Here is a 20,465-nt window from a genome sequence, read left to right on the forward strand (position 1 = left end):
AAACACAAACACACACACAAAATTCAAGCTTTCGCAACAAACTGTTGCCTCATCAGGAAAGAGGGAAGGAGAGGGAAAGACGAAAGGATGTGGGTTTTAGGGAGAGGGTAAGGAGTCATTCCAATCCCGGGAGCGGAAAGACTTACCTTAGGGGGAAAAAAGGACGGGTATACACTCGCACACACACACATATCCATCCACACATATACAGACACAAGCAGACATCTCACAAGCAGACATGTCTTCAAATATGTCTGCTTGTGAGATGTCTGCTTGTGTCTGTATATGTGTGGATGGATATGTGTGTGTGTGCGAGTGTATACCTGTCCTTTTTTCCCCCTAAGGTAAGTCTTTCCGCTCCCGGGATTGGAATGACTCCTTACCCTCTCCCTAAAACCCACATCCTTTCGTCTTTCCCTCTCCTTCCCTCTTTCCTGATGAGGCAACAGTTTGTTGCGAAAGCTTGAATTTTGTGTGTATGTTTGTGTTTGTTTGTGTGTCTGTCGACCTGCCAGCACTTTCATTTGGTAAGTCACATCATCTTTGCTCTTAGATATATTTTTCCTAAGTGGAATGTTTCCCTCTCTATATATATATATATATGCATTTGCCTAATTAAAATGATATTTCGGCATCAAATGCTAAGTAGATTGTCAGTTGCACCATACTGCTTGGACTTCTATTATATTATTGCATATTCAATTGCTCTTAGCAAAATGTCCCCAGTTCATTAAGAATAAATAAAGGTTTGTAAACCATTGTTAGATGTTTCAGACCCAGTGTATAATGTGTGAGAAAGATGTTTGAGAACCAATGTATAATATGTGAGAAAGAATGACATTCAAAGTATAATATAACTTTAAATCTCATAAGCTGATGCACTGGTACTAAAGCACAAAAAATTCTGCAGACCAGTATGAGTCAACAAGTGAAAATGTTTAACAGAAAAACATTTTTAAAGATTGCATTATTGATGAGGTAATTGAGAATATAAATTCAAATTAATTTCACCAAGTGACAGTGGTAAAACTTTCAGCATTTCCTTTTTTCTGTACCATTCCAGTTCACGAATTGAGTGAGATAAAAATGTCTATATGCCTCTGTAATCACCCTAATACCATGTATCTTGTTCTCGTGATCTCTGCACAAGATGTATGATGGTAATAGCATAATGGCGATGTTTTAACAAAAAATTTACTGACTGCTGCATGACTGAATACTGTCTTGGGTGAAAATAACTTAGTACATCAAACTGCAGCAGATGGACATTCAAATACATAATACTTAGGCACAATTCACCAAAATGTGAAACAGTCCTCTATCATATTTAAATATGTAAATGAGGTTGTTTAGGCAGATTCAGAGTCTCATATCTGTTTTCAAACAAGACTGCAAGTATGAGGGCATTAAATATAGACACATCTGTCACCTAATTATAGCTTCCTTTCATGGCTCCCATCATTTGGCTCAGACAAAGAGGTAGAACGGTTTTCATGGTGACAAAATATAAAAATCATACTTGTAAATAAAAAAATTCTTTATCTTTATGAAATTAAACCAGAATGCACATATCCCTTTTTTAAAAAATTGATGATGCTCAGGTAATAAACACACACACATTCAATACTCTTTTTTTTTTCTCCCACACTAATCTTTTAGGTGTGGAATAACCTCCTGGGAGTCAAATTCATAAAACATAATAAGCTTTTTTTAAACTACAGAAAAATGGCATAAGAGTAACTTAAAAGGAGTAATTGGATTCATCAGTGACATACCATAGTTAAAAAGTTAGGACTATGCATCAAACTTTGGTGTACATAGACAATAATACACTGATGGCCATTAAAATTGCTACACCATGAATATGATGTGCTACAGACGCAAAATTTAGCCGACATGAAGAAGATGCTGTGTTATGCAAATGATTAGCTTTTCAGAGCATTCATACAAGGTTGGCGTCAGTGGCGACACCTACAACGTATTGACATGAGGAGAGTTTCCAACCAATTTCTCATACACAAACAGCAGTTGACCGGCATTGCCTGCTGAAACGTTATTGTGATGCCTCGTGTAAGGAGGATAAATGCGTACCATCACATTTCTGACTTTGATAAAGGTCGGATTGTAGCCTATCACAATTGCAGTTTATCGTATCGCGACATTGCTGCTTGCGTTGGTCGAGATCCAATGACTGTTAGCAGAATATGGAATCGATGTGTTCAGGAGGGTAATACAGAATGCCATGCTGGATCGCAATGGCCTTGTATCACTAGCAGTGAAGATGACAGGCATCTTATCCGCATGGCTGTTATGGATCGTGCAACCACATCTCGATCCTTGAGTCAACAGATGGGGATGTTTGTAAGACAACAACCACCTGCACAAACAGTTCGACAACATTTGCAGCAGCATTGACTATCAACTCGGAGACCATGGCTGCTGTTACCCTTGATGCTGCATCACAGACAGGAGCGCCTGCGATGATGTACTCAACGACGAACCTGGGTGCATGAATGGCAAAACGTCATTTTTTCGGATGAATCCAGGTTCTGTTTACAGCATCATGATGGTCGCATCTGTGTTTGGCAACATCACAGTGAACGCACATTGGAAGCATGTATTCGTCATCACCATACTGGCATAACACCTGGCGTGATGGTATGGGGTGCCATTGGTTACACGTCTCGGGTCACCTCTTGTTCCCATTGACAGCACTTTGAACGGTGGACGTTACATTTCAGATGTGTTACGACCCGTGGCTCTACCCTTCATTCGATCCCTGTGAAACCCTACATTTCAGCAGGATAATGCACGACCACATGTTGCAGGTCCTGTATGGGCCTTTCTGGATACATAAAATGTTTTGACTGCTGCCCTGGCCAGTACATTCTCCAGATCTCTCACCAACTGAAAACGTCTGGTCAATGGTGGTGGAGCAACTGGCTCGTCACAATACACCAGTCACTACTCTTGATGAACTGTGGTATCGTGTTGAAGCTGCATGGGCAGCCGCCATCCAAGCTCTGTCTGACTCAATGCCCAGGCATATCAAGGCTGTTATTATGGCCAGAGGTGGTTGTTCTGAGTACTGATTTCTCAGGATCTATGCACCCAAATTGCATGAAAATGTAATCATATGTCAGTTCTAGTATAACATATTTGTCCAATGAATACCTGCTTATCATCTGCATTTCTTCTTGGTGTAGCAATTTTAATGGCCAGTAGTGTACATATTGGTAACTACCCCACAAGCTGTTCTGCACTCATCGTGAGATGCAGTACATTTACAGAAAGGAAGATATTCAAAAATAACTTGAAACAGCAAGTTCTGTCAAGGGTCAGAATATAAAGTAAATTTGAACAATAGATTGATGCTGGTAAATAATAGGTATTTGAAGACATCACGAATGACCCAGAATATATGAATAGTGTGAGAAAAGTAATGAGACTTGTTCTTGCGTAGACCAGTGTGTGCATCCCTTCCAGATGCTCAGTCTGAGTTTCAGCTCTGTACAGCAGTCACGCGATTTTTGAGAGTGCCATCAGTAAATTTGTGTTCTCGTTGCATGTAACAAAACTGGAACAGCAGAATTTAGAGCAATGTTATGCATTTAAGTTGTGTGTTAAACTTGGATAAATACACGAGTGCGACATTTGAAAAGTTGAAACAGGGCTATGGGAAACATTTCTTATCAAGAGCACTAGTTTTTCACTGGCACAAATCATTTTTGGAAGGCCAAGAACACGGTGAAGATGAAGCTCACAAACTTGTGCATGCTCTTTTAAGTTCTGACTGACATTTAACAATAAGGATGATAGGTGACCTGTCAAACATAAAGACTTTCATTATACATCAAATTTTGACTGAGGATTTGCACGTTTGAAATGTTTGTGCCAAAATGGTGCCAAAAAAGCTCACAATGGAGCAGGACAATCAAAGAAACATATGCATCGATCTCTAGAGGAATGCCACTGACCACAAATGGTTCAGTCGTGTGATCACCGGTGATGAATACTGGATTTTTGAGTACGATCCTGAGACAAAGCGACAAAATGAGAAATGGCACACTGAGACATCTCCTCGACTGAAAAAAAATATCAAATGAGCAAATCAAAGATCAAGACAATTCTTGACAGTAGGGATATCATGCATAAAGAATATATTCATCCAGGATAGACTGTCAACCAAATGTTTCATAAAGATGTCCTTGAAACGCTCAGGAAAAGCGTGAATCAAGTGAGACTGGACATTGCAGACAAGCAAATGCTGCCTCATGACAATGTCATACATCACACAGCCACTTCCATCACGGAAATTTTGATCTCAAAAGGCATTCCTGTTGTTCCATAGTCCCACCCCCATTAACACAATCTGCGTTCTTATGACTTTTTTCTTTTCCTGCGATTGAAAAATGTCTTAAAACGATCCCATTTTGGGGCTCAAAAGAATGTGACTGACACGTGAAAGGATCTACCAGTTGAAGCCTTTCAATACCGCTAATAAGATTGTGAACAATGTCTATCTGTGTATAGCTGCTGAAGGGAATTATTTTGAAGGGGAAAATACTTATTTTTTCCGAGACTAAAAACAAAGCAAAATGCATCTGACTGAAAATCTTACATCTATTGTAAAGATCGTAATATTAATCTCTGTTATTGTTCATAAGCTGAGCAGTCCATTAATTTTGAATCAGTGCTCGTATAGTATTCTATGATGTCGGTATCAGTTCAGAGGCAGAGACCTTAGCATTATCTGAGTCAGTGCCTTTTGATAAAGGCCACGCTAGGTATCAGCATTGGGCAAAGTGGGCACGTCCACTAACAAGCAAGCTGTAGCCATGTATGGCCTCTGACTAGTAGTGACTTTAAAGTCATGCACAGTTGCCAAGTTGTCACTTGCTATCTGTACATGATGCCTTAAATTGTGCCATTACAGTATCAGTACAATGACACAGTGATCGTATTTTGGGTTATGCTTACAGTCTTTTCTCTTGGTACTATAGACTTGCCTCTGGGTTGTTTCCAGTTTTTGGTTGCTCTACCAATCTACTTCAGCATTCTACTTGCTGGCTGGACTGCCTCCAGCTCCAGCACCTTGTGCTACTGCAGTGTGACTGCTTCAGTTTTCAGTTGAGCTGCTCCATGCAAGACACCAAGTACAGGTGTTCCTATTCTGGCTAATAGATGATTGGTGATGAGGAACATTCCTATTGTGCAGTGTTTGATCACTGTGGATCCACACTTTCTCACATTTTGAAGACAGCCTTTGCAGCAACAGCAGCCATCAGCATCAACAACTAGTTCAACCACTAAAGCAGCAACAGTGGTTACTACTGTTACAGCTACTGCACCAAAAACAAAAGACAAGAATGTATCAAGTCCTATGTTGAATTGCCCCCTTTGCAGGATTCGTCTTCTTTAACATTTGACCAAACGTGTAAACTTCTTTCAAAATACTACTGTAAATGTACCCATGTTATTGCATGCTGGGTTGAGTTTCACTGCTGTAGGAAGCAACCCCATTAATCCTATTGAGTAAAGGAAAGTGAAATCCATAGATTAAGTCATTTTTGTAATTTTGTGGCCAATGTGCATAAAGATCTGTATGCTGATTAGGTGGTGAGAGAGGCTGTAATTTGTTTAGCTCCAGATAGTGAGGTGTGAGAGCATGCCCTTTAGTGTGAAAATCCATCCCTCTCCAAGGTTTTAGCTATTCCACAGTCGTTCGAGGTGTCGCTAGCTGTGGGTAACCAAATTAAGTCATGCTGTGAGGTATCAGCAATCCAGCCCTCTCCTCCACACCAAGCTTCAGATAGTTCGCACGTGGAAGACATCGTGGCGGCAGTCAGCATATGATCACAGCATCAAGGCAACCAGCCTTGTTCCCTGCAGCAGCCACACCAACAAAGTAAACAGGCTAGTAAATAGCAATGTAAACATTCCACGCTCCCAACCTGCTCGTATTGTTTCATTAACCATGAGCACCTAGACTGCCCACAATACTGGGCTATCTGTCATAACTGCAAGAAAAAAAGGTCACATTGCTTTTGTTTGTAATGCAAAAATTCAGCACAGTGACAGTGATGCAGATGTGGATGTAAACATCTTATCATCTGTAATTCTTCAGGCTTTCCCAGTGATCTAATGACATCTTGGGTTCTCGGGTGTTCTGCCTGATATCAGCGTCGTACTTGCACGATATTTTGATAACGTAGCTCGTTCCCTTCATCAGGTGCAACATGAGACTACTCCTCGATTGGACCTGGTCCAGTATTTATGCCTGTGGCCTGCCCCCTTCACCAGACGCTCCCTCTGTGGTCCACGCCTGCTCGCTGTGATCTTCTGGAGCATTGTCTTCCCTTTTCATCTGCTGCAGTCCTGAGTGTTCTCTTTGCAGTCTGGGTGTTCCATCTTCGGTCTGGTGCATTTGGAATCCCATCTGTGGTACCAGGCATTCCCCCTGTGGTCCTCTCCCACTCACCGTGATATGCTGGAGCGTTGCCATTCCATTTTTGGTCTGCTGTGGTTCTAGATGCTCCCTCTGAGGTCCGCGCCCATCAGACCTGAACCTGGGTGTTCCGTCTTCGTTCTGGTGCGCATGGAACTCTGTATGGTGATCGTTCTCCATGTCCATGCCTTCAGTTCTTCTATTTGTGGAGTGCTGCAGCTGTCCCTGTTGCTTCTTCAACAATTCCAGAGCAGGATCCCAGGCTCTACTTAGCTGGTACCCCGTGTCACGGTTCATGAGATTATGTCACTTTTATCTCTATTGACTCCCTTATAATACTGTCCCAAAATCTGGGCATCTGTGCTAGAAACTTGTTTTTTTTATATATATATATATATATAATTCATGGCATGATCTAGCTCTAGATAGTGTTCAGCAATGACTGATTTTGTTGCCTGTCTTAATTGGGTGTGCCTTTGATGTTCCTTGCACCTGATAACTACTGTTCTTGTTGTCTGGCCAATGTAGGGAATGCCACATTGGCAAGGTATATTATAAATCCCGGGTTTCTGTAAAGCCAGCTCGTCCTTAACATTTCCCACCAGCCCCCCAATCTTGCTGGATGGGCAGAAAACACACTTGATATTGTGTTTACGGAGGCTACTACTAATACTGGCAGAAATAGAACCAGCGTAGGGAAAATACGCCACCTTCTTTGCTTCAGCTTGCTCTGCTTCTGGAACTTGTGGTGTTGTGGCTGGTTGTAGTGCCATCTCAATTTGTTTTGGTGTATCCATTTTTGCAGAACACTGTTTTGAGATGTTCTATTTCTATCGGTTGACTTTCTTGGTCTGACAGGGCATGTGCTCTGTGGACCAGTGTCTTAAGCACACCGTTCTTCTGTCCGGGGTGGTGACAGCTGCTGGCCTGCAGATATAAATCAGTGTGTGTGAGTTTTTGATACACACTGTGGCCAATTGATCCATCTGCTTTCCTTTTTACTAGTACATTCAGAAACGGTAGCTGGCCATTCTTCTCCTGTTCTATGGTGAACCTGATATTTGGGTGGCATGAGTTAAGGTGTTCCAGAAACTCATTGAGCCTGTCCTTCCCATAGGCTAGATCACGAAGATGTCATCCACATACCTGAAGAAGCATGTGGGTTTATATCTGGCTGTCCCTAATGCCCTCGCCTCAAATCTCTCCATGAACATGTTGGCAACCACAGGAGACAGTGGGCTTACCCATAGCTACACCTTCAGTTTGCTTGTAATATTGGTTCGCGTACAGGAAATATGTGGATGTCAGTGTATGCCTGAACAGGTCCAGCAGAGCACCGTCAAATTTTTCTTCAATCAGTTCTAGTGAGTCTCTCAGTGGGACCCTAGTGAACAGTGATACCATATCAAAACTAACCATGATGTCCGAATCTGTGATGTGTAGTTGCTTGAGGCACTGCAGGAAGTCTTCTGAGTTTCGGATGTGATGAACACATTTCCTCACATACAGAGACAGCAGATTTTTCAAATACTTGGCTGTTGCATACGTAGGTACCCCAATGCTACTGACAGTTTGGTGTAGAGGCACGCCCTCCTTTTGTATTTTAAGCAGACCATACAGTCTAGGTGGCACTGGTGCTTTTGCCTGAAGTTGTCTGATGATCTTCTCAGGCATTCCTGTCTCCTTCAGGAGAGCCCTGGTCTTCTTGTCCAGCTTGTCAGTGGGGTCACACTCTGAAGTTCTGTATGCGGGGTCCTCCAGAAGTTGACGTACTTTCTCATCATAATCCACCCACTGTAAAATGACTGTAGAGTTCCCTTTGTCTGCTGGCAGTACTAAAATACCATTGTGTTCCTGAAGCTTCTTCAGTGCAAGCCTCTCCTCAGATGTGATGCTCGATTTTGGAGGCCTGGCATTGGTGAGTGCCCTGCAAGTCTCAATAGAGATAAAACTGACTGATAATCTCATGAACTGTGACATGGGGTACCAGCTAAGGAGAGCCTGGGATCCTGCTCTGGAATTGTTGAAGAAGCAACGGGGACAGCTGCAGCACTCCACAAATAGAAGAACTGAAGGCGTGTACATGGAGAACGATCCCCATACAGAGTTCCAGGCACACCAGATCGAAGATGGAACACCCAGGTTCAGGTCTGATGGCTGCGGACCGCAGAGGGAACATCTAGTACCGCAGTGGACCAAAAATGGAATGGCAATGCTCCAGCAGATCACAGTGAGCGGGAGAGGACCACAGGGGGAATGCCTGGTACCACAGGCGGGATTCCAAACGCACCAGACCGAAGATGGAACACCCAGGAGTGTGCTTGGAAGGCGCAGACTGCAAACACTCAGGACTGCAGCGGGTGAAAAAGGAAGGCAATGTTCCAGAAGATCACAGCGAGCAGGCGTGAACCACAGAGGGAGCGTCTGGTGAGGGGGGAAGGCCACAGGCATAAATAATGGACCAGGTCCACTCGAGGAGTAGACTCAGGTTGCACCTGATGAAGGTTAACGAGCTTCATTACCGAAATATCATGCAAGTATGACGCTGATATCCGGCAGAACACCCAATATCATATCATCTGTTCCTATTATGCCAAACACACTTTTCATTGATGTTATGTTTTTTTTATAAAGTTCTGCACATGCAAGTGGATACGGGGGCTGCAGTATCCTCGTTAAATTCACTAACTGATAGGGGCTTGAGCTCCACTTTGCTTCTCCCTGTGTCATGAAAGTTAGTAAATTAAATAAACAGAGTATTCATATTCTCTGCCAATCCTCTGCCACAGCGACCAACAAGTCAGTAGTCTTGTCACTTACATTTCTTGTTGTAGATAATGCATGTGTGGAGAATCTTTTTGGATTAGTTTCTTTTAAGTTGTTTGGTTCTACCATTTCAGATGAAGTGAATTTAGTGTATGAAAAGTGCTGTATACACAGTTATATGCATTATGTACTGCATCTTCCTCTTTGTTCTCTTCTGGATTGGGGTGCGCCAACCATTTTCAAGTGCACATTACCATGAAACCTTCTGCTCAGCTTTTACAGGCCCGTGTGGTTCCAGTGGCACTCAGGGAGGAAGTCTAAGATGCTACCCTCTTAGTCATAGTAGAGAAACTGTTGGGCCATTTATGACCTTGTGGCGGTTTTAAAGTTCCTCAGAATGCACCATCTATAGCGGATACATACCCAATACAGCACCAGACAAACTCTTTGCAAAGTTATCAGCTGGTCAATATTTCTCAAACATTGATGTGTCAGATTCCTATTTAATACTCTCTGTAAATACAGAATCACATGTATTAGTTATCAATACCACTTTTGGACCGGACTAGTATCTGCAATTGCCTTTTGGAATCACCAGAACTCCTGTTATTTTTCAACATTTTTTGCAACAACTTACAGTGTCTGTTCCAGGTTGTGCAAACTATTTGGATGACACTGTAGTTCCTGGTGCCTCCACTGAGGAACACTTACAAAATCTCTGTACTCTTTTTTTTCTGGCCTCCAAGCTGATGGGCTGAAGTGTAATTTAGAAAAGTGTCAATTTCTTCAACCTTGTATCGTTTATCTTGGGTCTGATGTTTTCCATGAGGGTTTCAAACCCCTTCATCAATATGGTCCTGCTATTGTGTCACTTTACACCCTATGCCAGCCACCAGTTTTTCTAGGCAAAGTCGCTAACTACCAAAAATTTTTGCCTGGAGCAGTAACAGCCATCCAGCTGTTACATGCGTTGCTGTGCAAAGGCACTCAGTTTTACTGGTTACCAGCTTGTGAAACCACATTTTCTTCCCTTAAGACCTTGTTGTAGTCTGCGCCCTGCTTAGTGACATACCAACCAAGCCCCACTTGGTTTTCGTGGCGGACACTTCACAGTATGGGTTGGGAGAAGTACTGGCTCATAGATATCCTGATGGCTCTGAGCAGCCTACTGCTTATGCCTCCAAAACGCTGACTCTTGCTCAAATGAGGTACTCTCAGATAGAAAAGGAAGCTTTTGCATCATTACCGGTTAAAGCAGCACATCACATTCAATGTTGGGCCTGTTTCCTTTTGTGTTGCAACTATGAGATTAATTCCCACCTGACAAATCAACATGCAAACACCGATGCTTTGTCCCCACTGTCGGCCAGTCTGGAATGATGATTTGATCAGGAGGAATTGCTTTCTTTCCACATTGACATCCCACAAAGCAGATGGTTGACGGTTTTCCTGTAACTAGCACATGGATCACAAAGACTGTAGCTTCAGATCTCATTTTGCAGAAAGTCATAACTTTTGTACAAAATGGTTGGCCAGATATACTGTTTTCTCATGCATTTGACCCCTCCACAATTATTACGGCTTTCGACACTAATTCTCTGTTGTGGGTGGTGTTCTGCTTTTAGACACAGATCATGCTGCCCCTTGTGTAGTGATCCCCTCAGTGCTTCATTCGAAGGTTCTCCATTTATTAGATGTGGATCATTGGGGTGTATCAATCAATGGCCGGGCTTGGATGGTGACGTTGCCTGTCTGGTTGCCTCCTATTCACAGTGTGTGTCACACAAAGCTGCTCCTCGGTGTTATTGTCTCCTTGGCTGATGCAGTCACATCCATGGCACCATATAAAATATATATGGATTTTGCTGGCCTCTTTCTCAACACTTATTGGTTGCTGGTCATTGACTCATATTCTTATTTCCATACGTTGTTCATTATGTTTCCATGTACACAACTGCCAGCATCACAGCCTTGTCCAGAATTTTTTCAATCGAAGGCTTGCCCCAAATGTTAGTGTCTAATAATTATACTCAATTGTCATTGCAAGAGTTTTCAAAATTTTGCGATTCTTGTAGTATCCATTACATCCTCAGCCAACTGTTCCATCCACAATCTAACAGTGAGGTGGAACACCTAACATGAATGTTCAAAACTCAGACAAAAAAATATGTTGCCAACTCTTCATCTGGAGTTTCCTTAGCTCAGTTTCTCTCCTTGTACCCTTTCACACCATTCAGCAAGAAGAGCACGACAGAGCTGCTCCACGGGCACCAGTTGAGGACAATGTCACACCTCGTGTATCTTCCACCTGGACATCAACCGATGCAGCAGCTGCACCTCCTCCAGTTGGGTGTGGCTGTCTGGGTGGGCATTTCCAGATGTCAACCTAAATGGATTCCACCTGTCATCACCAGATGCCGGGGCTAGCATCTCTGTGACATCTGCATGGAGGACAGCCTCTGCTCAAGGAACCATGATCAGCTTCACCTTCACATGGACAGCCAGGTGCCCCCTGACATCACACTATCACCTCTGAGCCCTTCCACATCAGGCGTCACATCACCTGCTGCTGCCAGTTCTACACTCCACGCAGGGGAGGGCATCTGTCCTCGGTGGCCAAACCAGCAGTTCCTCTACTGCTTCTGACACCATCATCTGGGATTCTGTAACCTTTTCCTGAGCAACCACTGATACCAGCACCACGAGCATCGTCACCCTGAACCAATGCCAGAGATTGACATGGAAATGCCCCCAGCATCGCTGGGTTGCCATATGGTTCGACACGGAAAGGTGGGCGCAAAATCTGACTGCGCCTGAAGTGCTTCAGACTGTACGCTCCTATTGCAGCCCAACACCTTAGCCAGAGCCCAGGGGATGAGGAGGACAGCATGGATGCCTCAAGAATCCATGATCTCCCTAAGAGAGAAGGAGTGCAGATTTGTGTCACTGTCAGAGCCCCCTCCCCCACAGGTCTCAGTCTATTTAAGGCTAGCCAAGATACACTCAGCCTCCATTCTCTTTGTGTATTGCTACAGCTCTTTGTGTACATAATTTTTTTCTTGCTGAATATTACTGAAATACTGTGTTCAGGTTGTTAATGCTTCTGTGAAATAACTTTGTGTTCAGTCTTCTGGTTGTGATGTACTTATAAATAATTATAACAATTAGTATATGTTGTAATACAAAATAACACACTTTTGTATTCCGAATTGTGACTTCCTTTAAGTTTCTTATCATAGCACGGTGATAAAATTGATGCCCAGTCCTCAGTAATGTCCATCTGTTCTTCCACTTCAAAGTGTGGTGGATTCTTTTGTGCAGCTCTGAAGCTCTGCAAAATATTGGTGTACATTGTCAGCGTTTTCGATATCTTTTAGAATTTTTCCATACAGCTCGAAGTTATGGTTGTATTGACTGTATGAGTGTGCCCTAACTGGAAATGGTGTATGGTTATGTTTTTTGATTCTGAAAGGTGTGTACAAAATCTTAACACACTCATATTTTCATTCTGCCCTGAACATGAAGTTGATGGAAGTATAATGGTATTGATATTGTTTGGAGCCTAGATTTTACTAATTATGAAATTATATAAAAATATACCTGAAAAATTGGAACCTTTTTTGCTGCACCTTCTAGAAAACAATAATGGATTGCTGATTGTGACAGTGAACATAAAAAACGTAGCACCACACTAATGCTCAGTTTAGGCAGAGGCAAGTCTTGCATGTAATAAAAGTCAAGCACTAAGGTATCCATGTTTTCAAGATTGACCAACCTCAAATTCTTTTCCTTTAGTTCTTGGTACTAGACAACTTTTATTTTTCATTCTTCATATACTTGTTTACACAGATTTTTTCGTTGACACTCACTGTAACTTCACATTCCTGATAGAAATCAGTTCTTGGTATTTGAAATAAATACAGGCAATTTATTCTCTTTAAAGAATATGTGAAAGGTTTTATGCTTTAACTGGAGTACTATACTAATTGCATGCAGAAAATAATTTTGGAGACATTTGAATAATTTTTCTACACTAAAGTCAGGATTGACAAAATATTTCCCTATGGGATTTGTTTTGATAATAAGGCGATGGTTTGGAAGAACACTTTCCCAGTGAGATCAGACCATTTCCCAAATTTCCATTGCTATTTTGTTCGATCTGTTAGTAGTCTGACTCTATTGTTTTCTAGTGTAAGAGCATCAGCATTCAATGCCATTTTAAAAAAAGCTTTTCGATAATGAGCAAATCCATCTGGAAAAGGGATTTACAGACTACATTTGTGCTATTCTTGTTGCATTTTACATGGTAAATACATGAAGAGCTAGTTCTCACCAGACTTAGTTTGGTAGACGTTCAAGATTCTTTTTGCCTTTTCAGTTACACTTAAAATCAATGTATCTTGCCTGTGCTTTGCCCCTGTAGCCCAAAATCTTCCCTTGATCTCTTCTTGATGTTTTTAGTTTGTTTTTATAAAACATTCCTTTGCACAGCATCCCTTACTGAATCCAAATTTCTTACAAAGGAAACTATCATTCACACCCCTGAGATTTAATGATAAGATGGTCCAGTGAATAGGCCATCAAAAACTGAACACAGATCAAGCATGACAACAGAAAGAAAATGTGCTGAACTGTGAAAAAAGAAGCAAAACAGAAAAGGTGAATGGTCAGAGCTGAAGATGTGCAACACCAAGCGACTTGGCAGAGCCATGGCGTCATGGTTATATGGTCATGGTGTTGGCCTACAGAGTGGGAGATTTGCATTCTAATCTCGCTTGTGCCAATTTGTTTTTCCTTTTTTTTTCACAAAATTATTAACTGTCCATCTGGTCATTGATGTACTTGTACTCTTCCTGTATTCTTGCAATTGTCGTACTATACATTGTTATAGAATATGAGTCATTCGGTAAGAATATATAACTGTCACAAGTAAATGTAATGAATAGTGAGAGTGGGCAAGATGCTGCACAGGCTTTTCACAGAAATGAAACCAATAAATAAACAGATGTGAACTATGTTAAAACAAAGGAATTCAAGAGTGAAAACTTCCAATATGGAACACAAGAGCCTAACATGTGGTACTTGTGTAGAACAAATAGGAGGTATGTACATCTGGAGGCTAATTGCCTCGTAATCATGGGTCTCCAGTATTGAGTACTAGTGGAAACATACAAGATCTTGGAATCAACTTTCATTATAGGTCCCTTCCTTACACCTCGCAGTTGCAAATGGATGTTACACCACAACACAGACTAAAATATGACTATAACAAACAGATGCATTCATAATTTTGTGGGGAAAAAATCTTTTTTTGGCACTAGGGAGATCTCCCCTTTTGCAGTCCAACATCAGGACCACATAACCACGATGACTTGGTACCACCGATCTGCTTGGTGTTGCACATCTTGAGCTTGGACCGTTCACTGTTTCTATTTTACTTTTTTTTCACAGTTTAGCACACCTCCTTCTGGTTTTTATGCTTGCTCTGTGTTCATCTTTTGATGGGCCATTCGACTGTTTAGTGTCCATGCTTCACTTTCATATAAATCTTCCCTTCAGACAAATACCTTCAGAAAAGGCACATAAATCTGTATTTAATGTTAGCAAATATCTCTCTCTGAGAAACTCTTTTCTTGCCATTGCCAACCTGCATTTTGTATCCCCTCTACTTCAGCCATTGTCAGTCATTTTGCTGGCCAAAGATCAAAACCTGAGAACAAGTTTCGGTATCTCATTTTCTAATCTAATTCCCTCAGCATTTGCCTGATTTAATTTGACTATACTCTATTTTATTACTTTTGTTGATGTCCATCTTATAACCTCTTTTCAAGAAACTCCCCTTTCTGTTCAACTGTTATTCCATTACCTTTCCAATCTCTGACACAGTTAAAATATTATCATCAAAACTCAAAGTTTTTATTTCTTCTCTCTAAAATTTGATTCACTTTCCAAATTTCTCCTTGGTTTCCTTTACTGCTTGCTCAGTGTACAGATTGAATGGCTTTGGGGACAAGCTCACACTGTCTCGCTCCCTTCTCAGCTACTACTTCCCTTCCATGTCCTAAGACTCTTATAACTGCAGTCTGGTTCCTCTAAATGTTATAAATTTTCACTCATTGTATTTTATTCCTGCCACTTTCAGAATTTCAAAGACTGTATTCCCATCAACATTGTCAAAAGTGACAGCTAAATCTACAAATAGACCCCCTACTGTAAATCTGTAAATTCAACCTATTTTGTAAGATAATTTGTGTGTTCCTGCAGTTATCCTGAGCCTAAACTGATATTTTCCAAGGTTAGCTTCAAAGTATTTTTCCTACATTCTGTAAATATTTTGCAGCCAGACACATAGTTTGGAAATATTCATACCCATCAGCATCTACCTCCTTTGAAACTGGGATTATTATTGAAGTGTGAGGGTATTTTGCCTTTATCGTATATCTTGCATACCAGATACAGATAGCTCTCTCAAATATCTCAATAATTCTGAGGAAATTTCATTGTGTTCTGACTCAGGTTGTGCAGTGATCTGCCAAATTCTTCTGGCAGTATAGTATCTCACATCTCATCTTCATGTACTTCCTCTTTCCTTTCTGCAATATTGCTTTGTAGTTCATTTCCCATGTACAGACCTTATAAATATTGCTTTCAACTTTTCATTATTTCCTTAGAACTGGCTTTTAACTTGAGCTCTTGATATTCATGGAGCTGCTTATCTTTTCTCCGGAGATCTCTCTGTTTTTCCTTCTTGCTCTTTCAGTCAACCTCATTTTTAAAACATCTTTATTCCCTTTTGCCTCCTTCATTTTTATCTTTCTCCTTTTGCAAATTAAATTCAATGACGAATAGTTATCTGAGAGTTTCTACTGGGTGTTGTCTTTCTTTTTACCTATTAGATCGTCTGTTGCCTTCACCGATTCTTCACTAAAAGCGGCAATTCGTATTCTGTTGTGTTAACACAGCCCAATCGCATTCAGTTTACCGCTAGTGAACAATACTATTTTGTTCATACAAAGGTTAGATTAGATTAGTACTTGTTCCATAGATCATGAATACGACACTTTGTGATGATGTGGAATGTGTCAGGTTTATAAAAGGTGTCTGTACAAGATATTACATTACACAAAATATCATATGACACTTTTTTTGTGAGGGTTGGGCAAATTAACCCTTACTATATCCAAAAATTCATCTAATGAGTAGAAGGAGTTGCCATTAAGAAATTATTTTAATTTCCTTTTAAATGCTATATGGCTATCTGTCAGACTTTTGGTGCTATTAGCTAAGTGACCAAAGACTTTTGTGGCAGCATAATTTACCCCCTTCTGAGCCAAAGTTAGATTTAACCTTGAGTAGTGAAGATCATCCTTTCTCCTAGTGTTGTAGCCATGTACACAGCTTTTAATTTTGAATTTGTTCGGATTGTTAATAACAAATTTCATAAGTGAATATATATATTGTGAGGCTACAGTGAAGATCTCAATCACTTTAAATAAGTGTCTGCAGGATAAGCTCCATCAATTATTCTGATTACACGCTTTTGTGCAATGAACACTCTTTTACTCAATGTGAGTTACCCCAGAATATAATGCCATACGAAAGCAGAGAATGAAAATAGGTGTGGTGAGCTAATTTACTGAGATGTATATTGCCAAAATTTGCAATGACCCTAATAGCATAAGTAGCTAGAAATTTTGAATATTCTACCTTAGCTACCGATTTCTGGTCAAAGTCTATATTTATTAATGGTGTCATTCCATTTACTGTGTGGAATTGTATATACTGTGCTTTGTCAAAGTTTAATGAGAGCCCATTTGCAGAGAACCACTTAATGATTTTCTGAAAAACATCGTTTACAATTTCACCAGTTAATTCTTGTCTGTTGGGTGTGATAGCTGTACTTGTATCATCAGCAAAAAGTACAATCTTTGCATCTTCATGAATACATAATGGCAGGTCATTAATATATATTAAGAACAGCAGAGGAACCAAGACCAAACCTTGCGGCACCCCATTCTTGATTGATATCCAGTTTGAGAAATCACCGTTTTTTGCATATTGTGTGAAATGCTTATTTCAACTTTCTGCACTCTTCCAGTTAGGTATGATTTAAACCATTTGAGCACTGTCCCATTCATACCACAGTACTTGAGCTTATCTAGAAGTATTCCATGATTTACACAATCAAAAACCTTTGAGAGATCACAAAAAATCCCAACGGGTGACTTCCGGTTACTCAGAGCATTTAATATTTCATTAGTAATAGTATATACAGCATTTTCCGTTGAAAAACCTTTCTGGAAACCAAACTGATATTTTGTTAAAACTTTATTTTTACAAAGGTGTGAAGCTACTCTACAATACATTACTTTTTCAACAATTTTGGATAAGGCAGTCAGAAAAGAGATTGGGTGGTAGTTATTGACATCAGACGTATCCCCTTTTTTATGCAGTGGTTTAACAGTGGCATACTTCAGTCTATCTGGGAAAATACTCTGCTTCAGAGAGCTATTGCATATGTGGCTAAGAATCCCACTTATCTCTTGGGAACAAGCTTTTATTATCTTGCTGGAAATGCCATCAATTCCATGTGAGCTTTTATTCTTGAGAGAGTTTATTATCTTCCTAATTTCAGATGGACAGGTAAGTGGAATTTCAATTGTATCAAATTGTGTGGGGAAGGCCTCTTCCATTAACTGCTTTGCTTCTTCTAATGAACATTTAGATCCTATTTTCTCTACAACATTTAAAAAATGATTATCCAAAATGTTTTCAACATCCAGCTTGTTGTTTGTCAAGTTTCCATTCACTTTGATAGTAATGCCGTCCTGTACTCTTGGTTGCCCTGTCTCCCTTGTAATAATATTACAATTGTTTTGATTTTGTTATCAGAGGTATTAATCTCAGACATGATGCACATGCTTCTGGGTCATTACTCTTTCTTGTTGTTAGATACAGTTCCCTTTTGTGGTTACAAGATATTTTTATTCCTTTAGTAAGCCAAGGTTTCTTATAATTAGATTTAACTACTTTCTTGGGGAAACAGTTTTCAAATTCTCTTACAAGTGTATCATGAAATAAGTTGTATTTTAAATAAGCATCGGGTTCATTGTACACCTCATCCCATTTGTACACCTCATCCCAGTCTAACTGCTGAAGAGTTTCCCTGAAATTTCTAATTGTTGAGTCATTAATTGATCGCACAACTTTGGAGTGTAGTTTTGAATTACTGAATGGAGCTATGTCATATACTGTAACTAGCTGAGCACCATGATCAGTCCTTCAGTTATGTAAATCACTAGCGTTACTCTGTTTATTCACCTCTTATTATTAAACCTAAACGCAATATGATATTTACATCTAAAAGTGATTCTGAAAGACAATCACATGCTAGAAGCAACAGAACAAATAGTTTTCCTGTTCTATCAATGAATCGCCAGGGTGAAGCTCTTTGCAGACGACCAATGCGTTGTCTTCTCCAAGCTGAAAGCAAGAACACCAATAAGACACTCTACAAACTTACTGAGAATGACGAAACAGCCGTTGTTTAAACTTACTGAAAATGACGAAACAGCCGTTGTTTAAGTGTGCCCTCCCTGTGTCCACCTGATGTCTCTTTCTCATGAGCAAAAATGGGAGGAAAGACTGTACTGTACACATGTGCGCACTCGTGTGCACATGTTGGCCTATTGTGCATCCACTTCTTTGCTCGATAGTTTGTGTTGTGTTTATCGAGATGAAAGTCTGCAGCATAAGTGAACACAAAGACAAATATGGGTAAAACAGTATCTTGTGCATACGATGCAAACAGTGGTACCCCTGCTGGTTGCATCAATTTGAAAGAAAGCAAAATCGCACCTGGTGTACATTTTGATGTGACTTTATTTGCATATACATTGCCATAGAGTAGAAATATCTCTGGTGTGAACTTTTGGATGCTCAGAACAGATTTTGTGTTGTCAACATAAGGGAAAGCTTCTTTTCACCCGAACAAGCTAAGGAAGTGACGTCAAAATGACGTAGCCCAACGTTCGCGAAATATGTCGATCGGCGAATACAAATCAAGTTGACGTGAAAGCTTAGGCCAGCCACGGCCTTTTGGGTGCAGTCTCACACAGAGTGTCCAGGAAGGAGGAGTGTGTGTTAACTATGCAATAAAAATACGTAGTTAACACGTGGATCAGTTATCGAGTTTTGTGTTGTATTCTAACTAACTCTGCTGTGTCTGTTCATTCACCCGTGGCAAAATATGCATATGACCTGTCGTGCAATTATATTTGCCAAATTTTACGTGCTTTTCCCTAGTTGACTAATGAAGTGTCATTAATTGATTTGTTGCAACGCATTCACCAGTCTGATTAAGATACAAAAGTTGTCACAGACTCAAAGATGTCTTTCTCTATATTTGCTGCTGTATATATGAAATGACTCATGTCGGCACATCATTTAGAACATTCATTCCCACGCCGTATCAGAACTGAACGTGGATGTTCAGTCGATTATTAAAAAAGAAATGTAAATAAATTATGAAACAATTACCAGTACTCTCATGTGAATGTTGTTTCTTCTGAAAATGTATGTATTGTTTTACTGCTTTCATTAAGAGCAATGTACAGTCTTCAGCCACACTCACAATCATGGCTCCATACATACAGAACTGTACAAATAGTGTGCAATAAGGTGTTAATAAAAAGTGAAAATAATATATGGCTACCTTCTGAGTGGTAGTGATTAAACATAATTCACAAACTAAATATTGAGATAACTGTGTGATTTGATTGGCTATTGGTTGACATAATATATGCAGCTTCTGAACCTTTTTTACCCTCAGGGGTGGGGTGGATTTTGTAAACAGCAACAATTTGTATTGTTTGAAAAAAGTGCATCACTGAATTTATTTATTTGTGTACTGTATCATATATAAAGCGCTCATCTCTGTTTGGAATGTATTCTCATTTGCCAATATTGAATGGAAGTTGCCAAAGTAGTTAGCTTATTTGGAAGGTAGCTGGGTAGCCCATACAAGAATGTCAGTTACACAGCCACAAGTGTGTTTAATTTGTTTGTATCCAGATACTGATATTGGAAACTGTTGCAATAGTGACAGCATTGTTTTAATATTGATTCTTCTATGCACCCCCACAGAATTTAGTGCATGTTGTTAATTGCTGTTCCCTAAGTCTTAGAAAGGTTATTTGCAATAGTTTAAGCCACACTTGTGACAGTATTTTATGCTAGGACACGGAGGACC

General features: G+C 40.3%; 1 long non-coding RNA gene across 1 annotated transcript; it reads right to left on the reverse strand.

The window, feature by feature from the left end:
- Positions 1 to 17,609: 17,609 nt before the first annotated feature.
- On the reverse strand, positions 17,610 to 19,201 carry LOC126236962 (uncharacterized). Its single transcript, XR_007545014.1, has 3 exons — positions 19,073 to 19,201; positions 18,772 to 18,958; positions 17,610 to 18,697 (listed from the first exon to the last, which is right to left on the reverse strand). It is a non-coding gene; the product is annotated as an uncharacterized LOC126236962 (long non-coding RNA).
- Between the last annotated feature and the right edge of the window lie 1,264 nt (positions 19,202 to 20,465).

This window comes from Schistocerca nitens, chromosome 1 (assembly GCF_023898315.1).
Source record: "Schistocerca nitens isolate TAMUIC-IGC-003100 chromosome 1, iqSchNite1.1, whole genome shotgun sequence".
NCBI lineage: Eukaryota > Metazoa > Arthropoda > Insecta > Orthoptera > Acrididae > Schistocerca > Schistocerca nitens.